Here is a 15576-nt window from a genome sequence, read left to right on the forward strand (position 1 = left end):
AATACAATATCATAGGTACTGAAGCATAGATATGGGGGAAAGAAGGGTCGGAGGAGGGGTTCCAGGAGCACTGTGAACCTAGCAGCTAATTGCCTGGGGGAGTCAGGGAGGACTTCACTGAAGAGGAGATATGTTTCGAGTTGAGTTTTGAAGGATGAGTAGGAGTTGGTTCAATATGTAAAAAGGATTGTAGAGAGCAGGCATGAAGACATTTTCTAAGCAGACAGGATAGCATTTATAAAAATGTTGCCTCTGGGAAGGCCTAGTTGTGTGCAGGAAATAGTGAGTTCAGAGTGGCGGGAAGAGTGTAGAATGTTGAGCTCTAAGAGGCATAAGTTGAAACAGAAGCTATGGGTCTGCAGGACTTGGCCAGCTAAGGCATTTGGACTTAATCCTGCAGAGGTGATAGAAAACCCAATAAGACTTTTGGGAAAGGAATTAAAAGATGAAAGGTATGGGGCCAGCCCTGTGTTCAGCATGCTCCACTTCGGCGGCCAGGTTCACAGGTTTGGATCCCCGGCGCAGACCTACACTGCTTATCAAGCCATGCTGTAGCAGCGTCCCACATACAAAATAGAGGAAGATGGGCCCAGATGTTAGCTCAGGGCCACTCTTCCTCACCAAAAAGAAGCGGGGGGAAGATGAAAGTTGTGTGTGTTTGTATGCTTTGGGGAAAGAGCTTTCCAATATATGCATGCTCCTCTGACAAGCAAAAATAGGAGGTCAGGCAGTTTGGTTCAGACACTTTCCATTTTGGCCACCTGGTGTCATCATCAGCTCAGGGCAGCTTTGTTGCTGTCAGCATTGCTATATAGGGGAGAAAAGAGGATTGAGAAAGAGAGGAAAAGAAGGTATTGTCCAGGTGACCATTTATTTACATCCATGAGAGGGTATATGTCATAGAGGATTTTTAGAGTATAGATTTCCAATCTTTGTTTTTTATTTCTTCTTCTCCCCGACCCTCCCCCACCGCCCCTGGTACATAGTTGTAGGTCCCTCTGGTTGTGCTGTGTGGGACGCCGCCTCAGCATGGCTTATGAGTGGTGCTAGGTCTGTGCTCAGGATCTGAACCAGCAAAACCCTGGGCTGCCGACATGGAGTGCACAAATGCAACCACTCGGCCACAGGGCCCGCCCCTAGAGTACAGATTTTGAAATCAGTCAGATTGGGCCAGTCAGTTAATTTCTGAGCCTCAGTTTTGTCATCTGTAAAATGGAGCTAATAAAACCTCGTTATTGTCCAGAAGCTACTTCTTAATAATCCAGTGAGGACCTATTCTATCCACCAGGTTTGAATTTGCCTCTGATTAATAGGGAATTTATGCAAATAGTGTTTTCCTAAATGATATGAAATCTTTTTATTTAAAGGATTATCAAGAAGAGATTGGAGATGACTTGGAAGCCTGAAAAGATCTGTGTCTACTTTGCTGCACCTTCTACATTTGGCTTTTTGTTCTACTGTCTGTTAGGTTGGGTCCTAAGAAAATGTGGCACTGACCCAGTTTCCCCAAATAACTTGTCAACACTTTTTTTCCTTCATTTGGTGCATGTGAAAAGAAGAAATGATCTTGTCGAATGAAATATACAGGAGCTTTATGTCTGAAGCACGTTTCCCGTAGGTGATGTAATTTTCTTCGGGTGGTTCTGGGAGGACGGGTAGCGGGTCATAGACGCTGGTGCTCTTTGTTAGGAATAAGGTGGGTTTGGTTGCTTAGCTTGGGTGCTCACGGCCTTCAGCCTCTGAGTAGGTGTTATAAACAGGTCCCATGAAAGCAGGTAAAAGGCAGACACACTCGACAGCTGTCAAGTGGGCTTGTTTATGTTTAAACAAACCAAGGAGGGTGAGATGAGGCTCGGAAGGGCTGAGAAGTAACGGCAAGCTCCCGTGCATCCTGCGGAAGTGTAGGATCCTTCTCATCCTTCTGAAGAGAACTGACAACAGCAGACGAGAGAAAATACTACTCCTCGTTGACCTGAGAAGTTGGGAGGTTTTCCTCCCTGAGTGTAAATCATTTGCTAGGGAAGATGTGGTGCTCATATAAATCTTTTTTCTTTTTAAAATATAATTGCTACTTTGAGTTTTTAGCCTGTTCCTTCCTTTCCATCCCTCCTCATCCTTCCTTTCAAGGCCATACTGCGTTCATCCAATTCACATAGATTAAGATGCAGAGTCAGGAGTCTCCTCTGAGCTGCTCTTTGCTCCTGTGGAGCCGCCTGAGGCGGGAATCTCCCTCGGAAAGCAGAAATTTCAGAGCAGGAGCCAAGCTTTCTCTCAGTTAGCCAGTCAGGGCCTGGGCCTTGCTCTGAAGCCTGCCCCCCGAGAGCTGGCTTGGAGTTTGGAGGAATGAGCCTGCTTTTACGTAGGAGCATGTCACTCCTTGGGCCTCATAAGCTAGTTCTAGGCTTTTATTCCCACTCTGTGTATCAACATTTTAATACAGTTTTCTTTGTCTTGGTTTACTAGGAAAAAAAATCAAGCACATGATTCAGTGTTTTCTTTTACACAATGAATAATACCGTCAAAGTTACCTGGCAAAGGGTATCCAGTTAGAAACTGTGGGACCACGTTCCTCAGTACCTGTTAATTCACCAAGTACTGCAGCGGAGAGCTGGGTGCCGTGTCACCAGGTGAAGTAGGTGTAATGTTTCCTCTCAAGGAGCTTACACTCGAGTGATGGAGGTAAAACAAACATCTCTATCTATCTATTACCTATCTGTAGAGTCGTGTCGCTTAACTATGGGGATATGTTTTGAGAAATGTGTCCTTGCGTGATTTTGTCGTTGTGCGAACATTATAGCGTGTACTTACACAAACCTAGATGGTATAGACTATTACACACCTAGGCTGTATGGTCCTGATCTTATGGGACCACTGTCGTATACTTGGTCGGTCGTTGACCGAAACGTTGTTACTCAGTACGTGACTGTATAGTAATTAGACCGTCAGCAATTGCTGAAGGTTCTGGTTCTGATGAGTGAACAGTACTGGAGTTGAGGGAAGCGAGAGGACAGGGTAGGTTGGGAAGTCCGGGAAGTAATGAATGGAAGAAGTGAACCTACGTGGGTCATTTGAAACACGTGCTTTAGGACTCACGAGATTCTTGCCTTTTTAGTCCCTTTAATGTGAGCTTCCTGAAGGAAACCACACAATGGGGGACACTGCAGGGCCCATGTAAAGGGGCAGCCTCCTGGGCCTTTGAAGGCTGCGTCTGAGTGCATCAGAGAGAGGTGAACATAATGCATGTTGTCCGTCAGGAATGATGTCTTGAATGGAAGAAGGAGAAACCCAAACACTTCTGATTTCTAGCATACTTAAAGATAGGAAACAAAACATCTGCTCACCCAATACTTTTATCCCTAGAATGGTCCATAAAATGATGAGACTTAGTAATCATTCTCTTGGTTCTTCCCAGTAGAAGACTTCCGTGTGTTACTTTGATTAGAACTAGTGTTACGAAGAAACATCTTAAACACTTATAGGAAAAGATAAAAGTATCTCAGACCAGTTTTCAACATTTGATGTGCATACAAATCACTTGGGAGTCTTATTCAGCTGAAATTTCTTGGTGAGGGGTCTCTGGGGCAGGGCAGAGCTCCTGCGTTTCCTATCACCCCCAAGGTGCTGCTGCTGCTGCAGGTCTGTGGACCAGACTGCAAGTAGAAAGGTCACAGACTGTTGGAGGTGGAGGGTGGTTTAGAGGTGGTTGGTACCTTGGCTTTCAGGTTTCGCGGATGTGTATCAGAAGATTTTTGTTTGCAGATGAAAACTTACGTGAAAGCTTATGGGGAGTGGATGGTGCCCCCCACCCCATCTCCACCCCCCCAACACTAACTCTCCAAGGAGAGCAGTTTGAAACTCTCTGTGACTTCCCCAGGCTCAGAGACATTCGAACTGTCTCTCACAGCCCCAGCTGCCTCTGGGCTTGAGGGCGGCGGAGCTGGGCTCTGTGGCAGCGTCTTCCCGAGATTTTTGGACGTGCCCCTGCTGGCATTTCCAGGCGTTCTAATGGTCAGTGTCACGTGGAAAATGAGGATCCAGGAAAGATTGCTTTTCTGCTGATGCTGTGGACTGTAAAGTTGAGCTAGAAAGGGCAGGAATGTTAATTCCAGAGACTGGTTGGGTGCGATCTCTTCCTGCTTCCCCAGCACACGCCCATAAAGCTCAACATTGGAATTTCTGAAGCAGCTTGTCCTGATATGTCAGTAGAATTCAAGTGTGTGTGCAGCATAAATACATAGAGAACATTGTCTTTCATTGTATACGTTTCTGTGTGAGTATGTGCACCAAGTATGTGATTTAAATGCATGACTAAAATGACGATGCTGAACCACTTTTGAATTTCTGAAGAGTGTAAAGGAATGGAGAATCATCAGAAGCCTCGATAAATAACTTTGTCTCAGTTTGAAAAAGAAAGAAGAGGGTGAAAGGATTCTGTGCCTTATAGGGATCCGTGAGGTTAACGCTGATCCTGTGCAAGACACCACAAGAGTATTTAAAAGTTGATTTTCGCGACTTTGGATGAGGAAATAGGAAGCAGCCTGGTTTTCCTAAGAATGGCAAGAATGGGTCATGCAGAACTCAAGTTGTTTCCTTTTTGATGGGGGAGTGGGAAAGAAAGGGAAATAGAATTTACAGAGATCACAGGAATTCTGGTAGGCGTCTCATATCTAAGTTTCAGCACAGGCTTTGACAAAGCCCCGTATTTCCTGATGAATAAAATGGAGACATGGGGGCCAAGAGAGACTGATTGTGTGGCATTAGAGTGGCTTCGGGGACTGACAGGCCTGGCTCCTGCCGCTGTCAGCCTTAAGGGAGGTCTTTGGTGTTGTGCCTTGGGGCTCACATGTTCTACATCATTGTTCATGTTGATGTGTGACTTAGCTTGGGGTCCCCGAGAAAGCAGAACCTGCGGCAAGGGCTGGGGTGCACGTAGCTTATTTTGAGCACTGACCCGGGGAATAGGAAAGGGAGCTGGGAGGAGAGAAACAGAGAAGGAGGGAAAGGCAACACAAGCCTACGTTATCAAGCTGGTCACTGCTGTGAGCAACTCTGGCTCAGTCCCAGGGGACCCTCTGAGGAGCCTTGCGGGCTGTGCTTCAGAAGGGGCAGATGGGGTGGGCATTTATCCACTGGCCCCCCTCTCGGCTTGGTCAGCACTTGCTCAGGGTGCTAAGTCCCTGACTTCAGGTTCGCACATGCACAGGTGCCGAGCCTTCCCACAGTGTCCCAGGCCATGGCGTCAGAGAAGCCTCACAGCAGAAAGCTAAGGAGAAGTGGGACAACTGAGGCAGGGTACTGTCAGGTTATACTCGCCTGAAGCCGGTGGCCGGGGCAGGGGCTGCAGTGTGAGCCGGGCTGAGAAGGTGCAGCTACCAAGTCTGTGGATGAACCGAAAGAGAGGAGAGCTGAGGGCTTGATGACAGACTCATGATGCAAAATATTTGACTATAACAAGATGATTATTAAACCGCTAAAAGCATAGCCCGTGCGTTTGCATCCCCTAAACCTCAGCTAGAGGAGGCGTGGTCCAGCGGAAGCATGCTTGAAACAGACCTCTGGCTTCTAGCTTAGTATGGATCATGTCATTTGTGGTTGCCCCCAAACCATTAAATCTTTAATAAACCTTATATGTATAATACAATATATAATATTGTATTCAGAGCAGGTCTCCTCTGCCAGCCACACTGTCCTTTGAGTTTGGGGAGCAGGTCCGGGTATACACTTTGAGGGAGACAGACAAGTCAGGATGTGGCCGGAGGAACGAAGGTGGTGGGGCGCTTGAGAACCAGGGGGATCATTTAGGCTGGAGGAAATGATGAACAGAGAACACGACAACTGTCGTTGCTTCCTTGGAACTGAGGAGTTCAGTTCAGTATCCATGTAGGGACAGTATGTGGAAGCGGCAGTTCATTTAGCTCAAAGTAAAGGCAAACTTTGTTGCGATTGGAGCTCCCAAACAATGGGTAAGCAACTCTGGAGGCAGTGGCTTAGGTTTCACCAGAGGTGGACAAGCAGTTAGCATTGTGTGGGGCACAGAATAATACTTCTAAGTGAGACTGGCTCCTATTTATTGAGTGCCTGCTTTGTGCCAGGCATCTTACTGAATTCTTTGCATATGTTACCTCATTTATTCATCCCAAACGCCCTATGAGATGAGGTGGGAACTGTCATTATTCCATTGATCAGGGAAGAAACAAGCAGTCTGACTTGAGAACTGCTCTATGTGCCTCTCCTGGAGGGATCAGCATATGTCTTTAGAACAGAATCTGTGACCTCTTGGATGACTTCCAAAGTCCTTTCTAGCCTTAAGATTCTATGACTTCTGTGAATCAGGAATAAAGATAAGAAAACAAAACTGTTGGGAGCAGAGGAGAAAGAGAGTGACAATATGAGTGAGTGAATGAGTAAGGGTGCTCTGAAAAGTCTTCCTGAAATTATTTCCAGTGTATTCTCCCTGTACTTCTTAGTCTGTTTGGGCCACAGATTTGTGGCTTTTTGTTTAAGAAATACACCTATAGAGTGATTTTCTGTTCTTTGTTGAAGCAGGCAGTGAGGAGAGGCTAGGCCACGGTGATGAGCCGCTTGAGAAAAAATGTAACGAACTGAGTTGAATCTTGTTTCTTTGGGGTCACAACAGCAGTGATAAGCCCTGAGTGTGTCAGTCGTTTATCAGCAGAGGTAACTAATAATTGCAGTCTATGTCTCCAGATCTTTTTTTGTTCTCTCCATATAGTTCTCAAAGTGACCGTAGGATAGTCTTTGTTTGGTAATAGCTATCTTTTCTTTCTTTCTTTTTCTTTTCCTTTTTTTTTTTTTTAGCACTTTCTATGTGTCAGGCACTGTGCAGATAGCTGCACATACACACACCCGCTGTCTCCAGTTATTGAATAGATGAATGATACAAAGATGCAGAACTAATGGTTGTGAAAATTAAATGCAATATGTCGCAATAATTAGATGATGTGTTTGTTATAACCCAGAGTCTAGCACACAGTAAGTGTTTAATGACTGGCTTCTAAATTACATACATCCCACAAAGTAGATATTATGTCCATTTTTCGGATGAGGAAACTGAGGTTGAGAGCAGTTGGAAATGCGCTCAGGTCGCCAAGGTCTTTCTGATCCTAGAGCCCGTGTTGAATCCTTGCCACTGTGCGGATGCTGCAGATCTCTTCCAGAGCTTAGGTAAATGAAAACCTTAGTGTTTAAAAGAAAAGTACTTAAGGACGCTCAATGGTAGTTGCAATATGCTTCATTCTAACATGTTATAAATTTGATCTTGGAAGAATTCTGAAAAGCCTGTCCATTTTAATGTCCCTCTGATCTGTCACATTTTAATCCTATATAGCTTGATATGGCTTGGCTTCTTTTCCCCACTGGCATTTTTTTTTTTTTAAATTAAGTAGAAGGCATTGGTTCAAACATTTCCCCTCCTGTAAGGAAAACTCACGGAACCGAGGCTTCTGCCACCCCTGCAGGAACGGGCAGGACTCAGGGAAGGAAACAGGCTCTGCCAGCTGCAGAGAGGAAAGAACGTGGGTGTGTTATCTAATAGCTCATGGCATCCTTGACTTCCACAAACTAGCGATTGATGAGCTGGGTCAGGACCTCCTTAGGATCTAGAATTGGGCAAAGCACCGACTTCAGGGCTGTAAATTAAAACAAGTGCTCCCATTGTTTGTGAAGCGGGGGGAACATTTCTGAATATTTGTTTAGGAAAACTATGTTATAGTTGGTGTAAGAGTGAATTCCACTTATTTCATTTTCTAGCAACATAAAATTAAGGAGGTAGAAGAGACCTTATCTACTCCCAGCCCCTCTGCTGAAGAGTTGAGAGGACCGAGGTCGGCTAAGGGGACCTGCTAGTAGGGGAGGCCTGGTGTTAACACCCAGTTGCTTCCCGACCACCTGTGACCAGACCTTGGTATTTCACAAGTCTCCCGTGGCTGACTTGGCTCCTCAGTCACCACGGTGAATGGCTGTGTGTGCTGGGCTTGGGAGATGCTCTGTGTGCCCCAATGTCAGACAGCATTCATCAGGCTTGTCTCCTTGAAGTTGTTTCCAGACCCCCAGACCCCTTTTTTGTTTCTTTACTCACAATAAAGCTTGGATTTGTTTATTGAAAGATGATTAGCACTCCTATTTTGAAATTGCGTATAGTGTAGGCAGGTCTGGCATTGATTTAGCATGATTTAATCACAGTTCCAGTGATGTACTCTTGGTTTATGCAGAATCTGACTCAGTCACTCTGGAGTTACCCTGACTCCTGTTCGTGACCGCCCCACGACGGTGGGAAGGAGTCCGTTGGTTGGTGTTCGGTTGGTGAAGCAATTCCCAACTGGTGCTTATTTGCATAGTGGTGTGATGGAGCACCTGCAGCTCTTCCTGGGCGGCCTGCAGGGACAGTCACAGGGCAGGGCATTGTCACAAGGCACCACCTACAGGGCATCGTCATTGGCTGCCTTCCAGACGAGCCTGTGACTCAGTCACTTTTGTCCTCTAGCACCTAATATTGTTCCTGGCACATAGGTGGTCTCAGTATGTTTTCGTTGAAAGAATGGATGAATGAATACAAGGAAATTTGACTCCATAGCCCTAGTCCACAAGAGGCTTATATCTTGGTTCTGAGAAAACCCTAAGAGTATAATGATTTAATAATAAGACAGGACGGGATGATAATCCTAGTGCTCTTAGCAAGAGGTGTGCTAAAGTCAGATGAGAGAAATAGATGCTGTTACTTTCCAGTCCCTTATAGAAGACCTGGGTTGAGGTCTTGGCATCATCACTTAGAAGTGTGTCACCTTGTAAAAGGTATTTACACTCTGTGAGCCTCAGTTTCCTCATCTGTGAAATGGAGTTATCCCTATGAAAGTCACAGGGCTATTACCAGGCTTCTACTCCAAAGACCTAATTACTGAAGCCACTAACACGTAGTACACAACGCCAGCTGGAGTGGGATCACATATGCCTAAAGTACTTTCTAACCTGCATCATGTTATATAAAAACGGGGTGATGTTATTCTCAAATGACCAATGGAAACAATGGGATAAAGAATTCAGGAATGTGGGTGTTTAAAAGTCTGAGAAAAGATAACCGTGGGTCCTTTTTCAGAGCTTTTGCTTGTTAGCAAGAGCTGAAATCCGCAGGTGGTTTTGGTGATGAACGCCGCTGCTCTGGGCCTGGACTTGCGGCCGTGTGGCCCAGAGCCCCCGCAGGCTGGCCTAGTTGTAACCTGGCAAAGTTCAGCTTGTGTTCACTTTTGTCCTTTTAATTGATTAGATCATTGAGTGCACTCACTTCCAGTATGAAGGACTCAGATGTCAGTGCTGAAGAATTTCTTTTGGGAAAGTTACATAAAATGCTGAGCTGTGACCACGGTGCCCCTGCCTGCAGATAGCCTAGTCTGAGCCCGGGAAAGTGTGCCATAGGGAGTCTAGACCGGAACTGGCAGATCTGGATTCTTTAAAAATTTGATAATTACGGTTTTTTTTGAAGTTTTATTATTAAAGAGGTAACTTCATAAAAGTTATTATCCAACTTAAAACCATTCATTGGGTATTTTTTTGAGTATTTCTGTATACCTCAGCTAAACGAGAAAATAATTACACTTTGCTTTTTATTCTTTGATATTATTTCCACCTTTACCTTTCCTTGAGAAAGTGTTTGTTAGAAAATGAGAACAATTTCTTGTCATTGTTCTTGTTTGTTGTTTCTTTTAAACAAAACTTCTCTATTCTCCCATTTTGTTTTTGTGGTAAAATGAGCTGTGTTAGCAAATTTTCTGGATCATTGTGGTGTTTGCAGGTGAACTGAGAATAGTGAAAATACTGAAATTGTGAGCTGTGAGGTCAAACTTGAACCTCATGTGTGATTCTGCTATCAAGGTGCTGGTGGCTTACATGGAAATAATAGCGGTGCCTGTGTGTTTAGTTAACAGTATTTTAGACAGGAGTAGTTTGGGTAAGAATGGCTGCTGCTGCTGGTTTTCTTTAAGACTCTCCCCGATTCTCATTGAGAGAGAGAAAGTTTCCCGGAGTTAAAATAGGAAATGCTTGGGTATTTTTGTTGAATTCCACCAGAGTTAACATGACGAGGTGTTCGTCAGCTGTTGTTCAGCCCTTGGATAGAGCAGATGTGTGGGTGTGAAGACAAATAAGGAGGCGCTTTGCGGTCGCCTGTGCTCCCATGCCCCCTCTGCACGCCACCAGCTCAGTACCTAGCACATTGGATTGCAGCTACTGTTTTAGCTGAGGAACAGTTCCAGAATAAAGGAGACCAGAGAGAGATGACAACGAAATGCAACATGGGCTTCTGGATTGCACCCTGGATTGGGGAAAAAAAATTGCCATAAAGGACAGTATTGGGACACCTGCTGAAATTTAAGTGTGGACTATATCCACTATAGGGGAAAATATTATATCAATTTAAAATTTCCTTAATACTATAGTTATGCCTTGGTCACATCAAAAAATGTCCTTATTCTTAGGAGATGCGTGCTGGTCTTTAGAGATGAGAGGGATATGACATCTGCAACTTACTCTCAAATGGTTATATGTAAGGTGACAAGATTAAGAATTGGTGAATCTTGGTGAAATGTATATGAGAACACATTTTTTAAAATAAAGAGTTCAAAGTGTTTACCTTTTTTTTTTTTTTTGAGGAAGATTGGCCCTAAGCTAACATCCATGCTCATCTGCCTCTGCTTTATATGTGGGACGCCTGCCACACCATGGCTTGACAAGCGGTGCATAAGTCCCCACCCGGGATCTGAACTGGTGAACCTGGGCCGCCGAGGCAGAACACGTGAACTTAACTGCTGCACCACCAGGTCAGCCCTCAAAGTGTTTACCTTTTTAGCTATCCATGTCCTGCTCTGGAACATCTGCTCCAGGAGGGAGGGATATGTTTATCACCCTCGTGTAGGTTGCCAGATAAAATGCAGGACGCCCAGTTAACTGAATTGCAGATACACCATGAATGATGGGACACACTTATATCACTTACACTACAAACTATTTGTGGTGTAGCTGCAATTCACAGTTAACTGGGGGTCCTGTATTTTTATTTGTTGATCTTGGCTCCCTAGCCCAGACATGGCAGTGCCCCTGGTAGCAGCAGAGGGAGAGGTGCCCCTCTTCTGTGGGAAATGAAGGACGTGGCTTTTCAGAACTCTGTTCTGTAGCCTACTGTTAGATAAAACCCCTCAAGTCTGAGCGTGGAGCTGGGACTGTCCCTTTTTTTGGACATGATCCCCTCCTCGTCCTTCTCCCTTTGGTTGATCTTTTCTCTTTGAGCTGATTTGAGCTTTCTCATTTCTCTGTAGTTGGTGGAGTCAGCTGGGTTCCATTTTATACTGTTACCCACATCCTGACACTCTTGACGGTTTTAAGATCTTCTTCTAAAACACTTGAGGAAAATGGATACTGGAATCTATTTTGACAGCTGTTGAAAATCTAGGCTGTCGCTACAGCAGGTTAAAGAAGTTATTTGTAACACTAGTATTGCTCAGTGAACCTTTTGAAAAGATGTTCACCCTGTTCAGGCAAATGGTATTTTCTGAGTTTAAATGATCTTGGTGTTCACCGTTAAACCATCAAATGTAAGGCTCTTCGGAATTATACACTTAGTATATTTTCCATTAATGTTCTCCACCAGTGGAGTAATAGTACATCAAATGTTCTCAATTCCCAGTGCCTTTTAAAATGCAGGTGTAGGGACTTTAAATACAACTAGTCTATTGCCAGCTGTCCCATTGATAACCTTCCCTTTACAAGTGACCTTTGAGCAATTTCGTGAAGAATGAATATTTATAGTACTTTGTTGTTGAGCTGCAAGTAACAGGTGGCTTTAGTTGGCCTGCTTTCCCTGAAATTTGATTCAAATAAAGCATTGCATTATTTTACCATTGGAATTGTGATTATGTGCCAGGCTGACTTCATTTTTGGCAAATTGCGTTTCGGGGTTGAGGTCTGGGTTTAGGGTAGGTGTCTTGCATGTGCAGGAATTGGAGAGCTCACAGATAAGACATAGCAGCTGAGGGATAAAGTACCCAGGGTCTTCTTGATGCCGCAGAGGAATTTTTACCAGAGGAGCTGTTGTTCTCCTGGGCTTTAGGTTTAGGGGCAACTGTTCAGATTAACCCTTTAGCCTTGAATTTTCTTTTATCTCAGATCCAAAGTATTGAAGAGGGCTCTGCCAAATTCGTGATCAGTATAGTGCTTAGCACATAGTAGGCACTCAAAGTTAAATTTTTTCAATGGAATGAACTAGATAATTATGTTTGGGTTATTATTTAACTTTTGATATGATTTAATTGCTTGAAATAGAAGATCTTTCAGTTACTGCCCTTTACCCAATTGCTTGGCAACACAATTGTTAACATGTTTTCTGATTAAAATAAATGTTCCAATCTAACTTTACTCTAGATAAGATTATAACATAAAGAAGTAGAAGCATTAAATGGATGAGATGGAATTTGACACGAAAGCTATTTCTGAGAAATCTATTTTATTAAATATACTTTCTCCCGTGTCTGAAAAGATGTATCAAGTTGTGCATATCAGGTCCTGGCAATTAGGTAGAAGAGTTTTTAAAAAGACAACATTCTTTTAAGAATTACATTTCTACTGTAGAAAAATGGAAAAAGAGAAAATCACATAAATAACACCTATAATCCTATTTCTCATTTTATTGAATATATTTAGAGTCTTTTTTCCTACCATAAATACATGAATAAATTTTTTTACACAAATACACAACATTAGGATCATGTGAACATATTCTTATGTGAAAAATATATTAAATTGCCTTTTTAAACTTAATATGTCATTAATAGTTTAATGTATCACCATGACGTCTTTTACAACAGTATTTTTAATGACTATACAGTCATTTCATGGTACGGCTGTGCCATAATTGATTAAACCAAATTCTTATACTTGGTCATTTAGCTTATTTCCAGTTTTTTGCAATGCTGTGATAAATATCCTTTAAAATATCGTTATTACTTTGGGATCTATGCCTGTAAGTGCAATTTCTGGGCCACAGATCCTTAAAATTTTGCATATCGTATGTTAACCATGTTGTCCTTCTGAAAGTTTGGGCCAATGTTGTTCCTGCGAAGGTTTAAGTATTTACTTCTTGTACACTCTTTTCTACAATGGTATTATTAAGCACAAACAAAAGAGACCTTTGTTTGATGGGTTCTTATAATTTTTAGGTGCATTTCTTTGATGGACTTTTCCCGGTATTTATGGTCCAGTTGTAGTTTTCATCCTTTTCTTCTGTCTGCTTTTCCATTGGAGCATTTGTTTTTCCTTAGTAATTTATGAGCACTCTGTATCACGTGGTTTTTTTCTTTCCATTTTTGTGTAGTGTGATTTGATGTCTGGAAGTTTTAAATTTTGATGTAGTCTATTAGTAGGGAAAAGATTTTTGAGAGCAAGTGATATTTCTATCAAAAGCTTTTTTTCTCTCCCTCTGTGTGGTATCATTTAGTTTTCTAGGAGGAAGGAAGAGATAACTGCTCAGTTTTAGTTTAATCCTCTCAGTGGAGTTTTAAGTTATTAAAACTTATACAACTTATATATTAAGAATCAAGACATTTGTGTATTTGTGTTATCTGAACAGTTTGTCAAAGAGCTCAAATTAGTACTTTTATCCTAGAAAGTTCTCATTTTGGAGTTGGTCTATTTCATACCAACTTAAGACACATCAGAGGTGGGACAAGAGTTAAAAGGGACAAATGATTCGCTGTGTTTGAAATTTTCTAAAGACACGGTCATTTACACACTCATCTGTCAGGAATGCCTGGAGACGGGGATGGAAGCAGTGACTGCTATAGACCTGTCAGACTGATGGTTCTCCATTCATAGACACCTACTTGGTCAAAAAGCCTCATGTTTTCATTCCAGTGTGTCGGGATTTTATAGCCGTATGTGGTATGGATGCTTTGCTTGGACTTTCCATGTTGATATTTTTCTGGCCCATTCTGCATCAAATTTATGTTACCAATGTAAGTAGCAAAACTCAACTGTAAGCAAAATTATTCAGGAAGCCACGTGGTATTAACATCAGCTGGAGCCAGTGATTCTCGATGTCCTTCCAGGAGGTAGTAAGGGGGCTTGTGTCATTCATTCGTTCACTGCTTTTTATTTCGTGCCTATTCAGGACTACGTTTTTTGTAAGAAGGAGCACAGGCTGTGTTAGAAGTTGAAGATCCAGTTGTATACGTGACATAGCCCCTTCCTTAATTTGAAAGCAAAGTCCATTGCTTTGATTTGTTTGGGTCATGATATCTTAACTTTAATTTTCAAATAAGGCAGGAGTTTCCTCTGATGGACTGCTCTTTCCCCAGATGTCTGTTTGGCTCCCTCTTCACGTACTTCAGGTCTTCATACGTCTCCTCAGAGAAGCCTTCCCGACCACCTTACCCTGATTTATTTTATTCATGGTGTTCATCACCGGATGACATATTACCTTACGTATTTGTCATCTGAACCCCCCACTGGAATGTAAGGTTGGTGAAAGAAGGCTGTTGTCAGATTTGTAGACTCCTCCTCCCCCACCCCCGGCATCAGCAACAGAACGTGGAATATGGCAGGCGTGCAATAGGATTTGTTGAATGAATTAATTCACTGAATATTTCCATGCCTATGGTGTGGCTGTCACTGTAGGTGGTGATAAGTGCTATGAAGAAAAATAAACCAGGTTAAGGAGACAGAGTTTTCTTAAAAATGTCTGTCTTAAAAGGGCCTGGGTTATAAAAGGTGGGAAGACACTGATTTGGCAGCCTGATCTTCCTTTTTCTTTCTCACAAGTGTCTTTGACTCCTCCGCTCACCTCTCTCTCCTAGCCCTGTGTTGGCCACACTGTCAGTTGTGCTGAGTCTGTTTAAGGAGTGTTTAAGGAGCGTTGTTTTCATGCCTCACTCCAAGTTGACCTTCCCACTGGAGTGGCACGAAAACCCAAATGTGGCCAACTCGAGCTTTGTATTTCCCAGGCTACGTGTTTTGCAGCAGCTAGCTCCTTCTGGAAGTAGCCAGAGGCCACCTTAGGATTTGAGAGGTATCAAATGTTACCAAGTGTTCAAAGCTACTTTTATTGTAGTTTCCATTTTCTGCTTCAACCATCGCATGATTCTGAACTCTAGTTCTCTAAGAGATGCATCATAGAGGGATGGAAAAGCTTTAAGAATGAGAGTTCCTCACTCAGACCTTCTCCTTCCCTTTGTTGCTTCAGTAACTTGTCATCGAAACCTTCCAAGACCTCGGTCAGTGTCTGTCAAAGGCAGAGTGGTAGGGCCCAAGTAGGTGGATGAGGGCTGCTTTTTGGTTATCACCAAACCTGGATTTGGCATCTGATGATAGAGATACTCAACATGCTGCCATACTTGAGACAGTTGTGTCAGAGAGAAGTTGTCCTGCCCGGAATGCTAGTGGTGCCCCCAGCAAGAAATGCCGATTCTATCCCAGTGGTTCTCAGGGGGCCAATGATGCTAGAGGTCTTGCAATGCTTGGGGCAGTTACCCACTGTGGGAATTACCCCACATTCCACTCGGCTTTCAAATGTCTACC

General features: G+C 43.3%; 1 protein-coding gene across 6 annotated transcripts in view; it reads left to right on the forward strand.

The window, feature by feature from the left end:
- Positions 1-15576, forward strand: part of SAMD4A (sterile alpha motif domain containing 4A) — a 202874-nt gene that overhangs the window by 5866 nt on the left and 181432 nt on the right. Inside the window, exon 3 of one of the 6 annotated variants that reach the window (XM_070513660.1) lies at positions 10666-10829. The exons of the other annotated variants lie outside the window; for them this stretch is intronic. The gene's annotated coding sequence lies outside the window, so the exon portion shown is untranslated. The remainder of the gene's footprint in view (positions 1-10665; positions 10830-15576) is intronic. 6 annotated transcript variants of the gene reach the window in all.

This window comes from Equus asinus, chromosome 7, assembly GCF_041296235.1.
Source record: "Equus asinus isolate D_3611 breed Donkey chromosome 7, EquAss-T2T_v2, whole genome shotgun sequence".
Taxonomy (NCBI): Eukaryota; Metazoa; Chordata; class Mammalia; order Perissodactyla; family Equidae; genus Equus; species Equus asinus.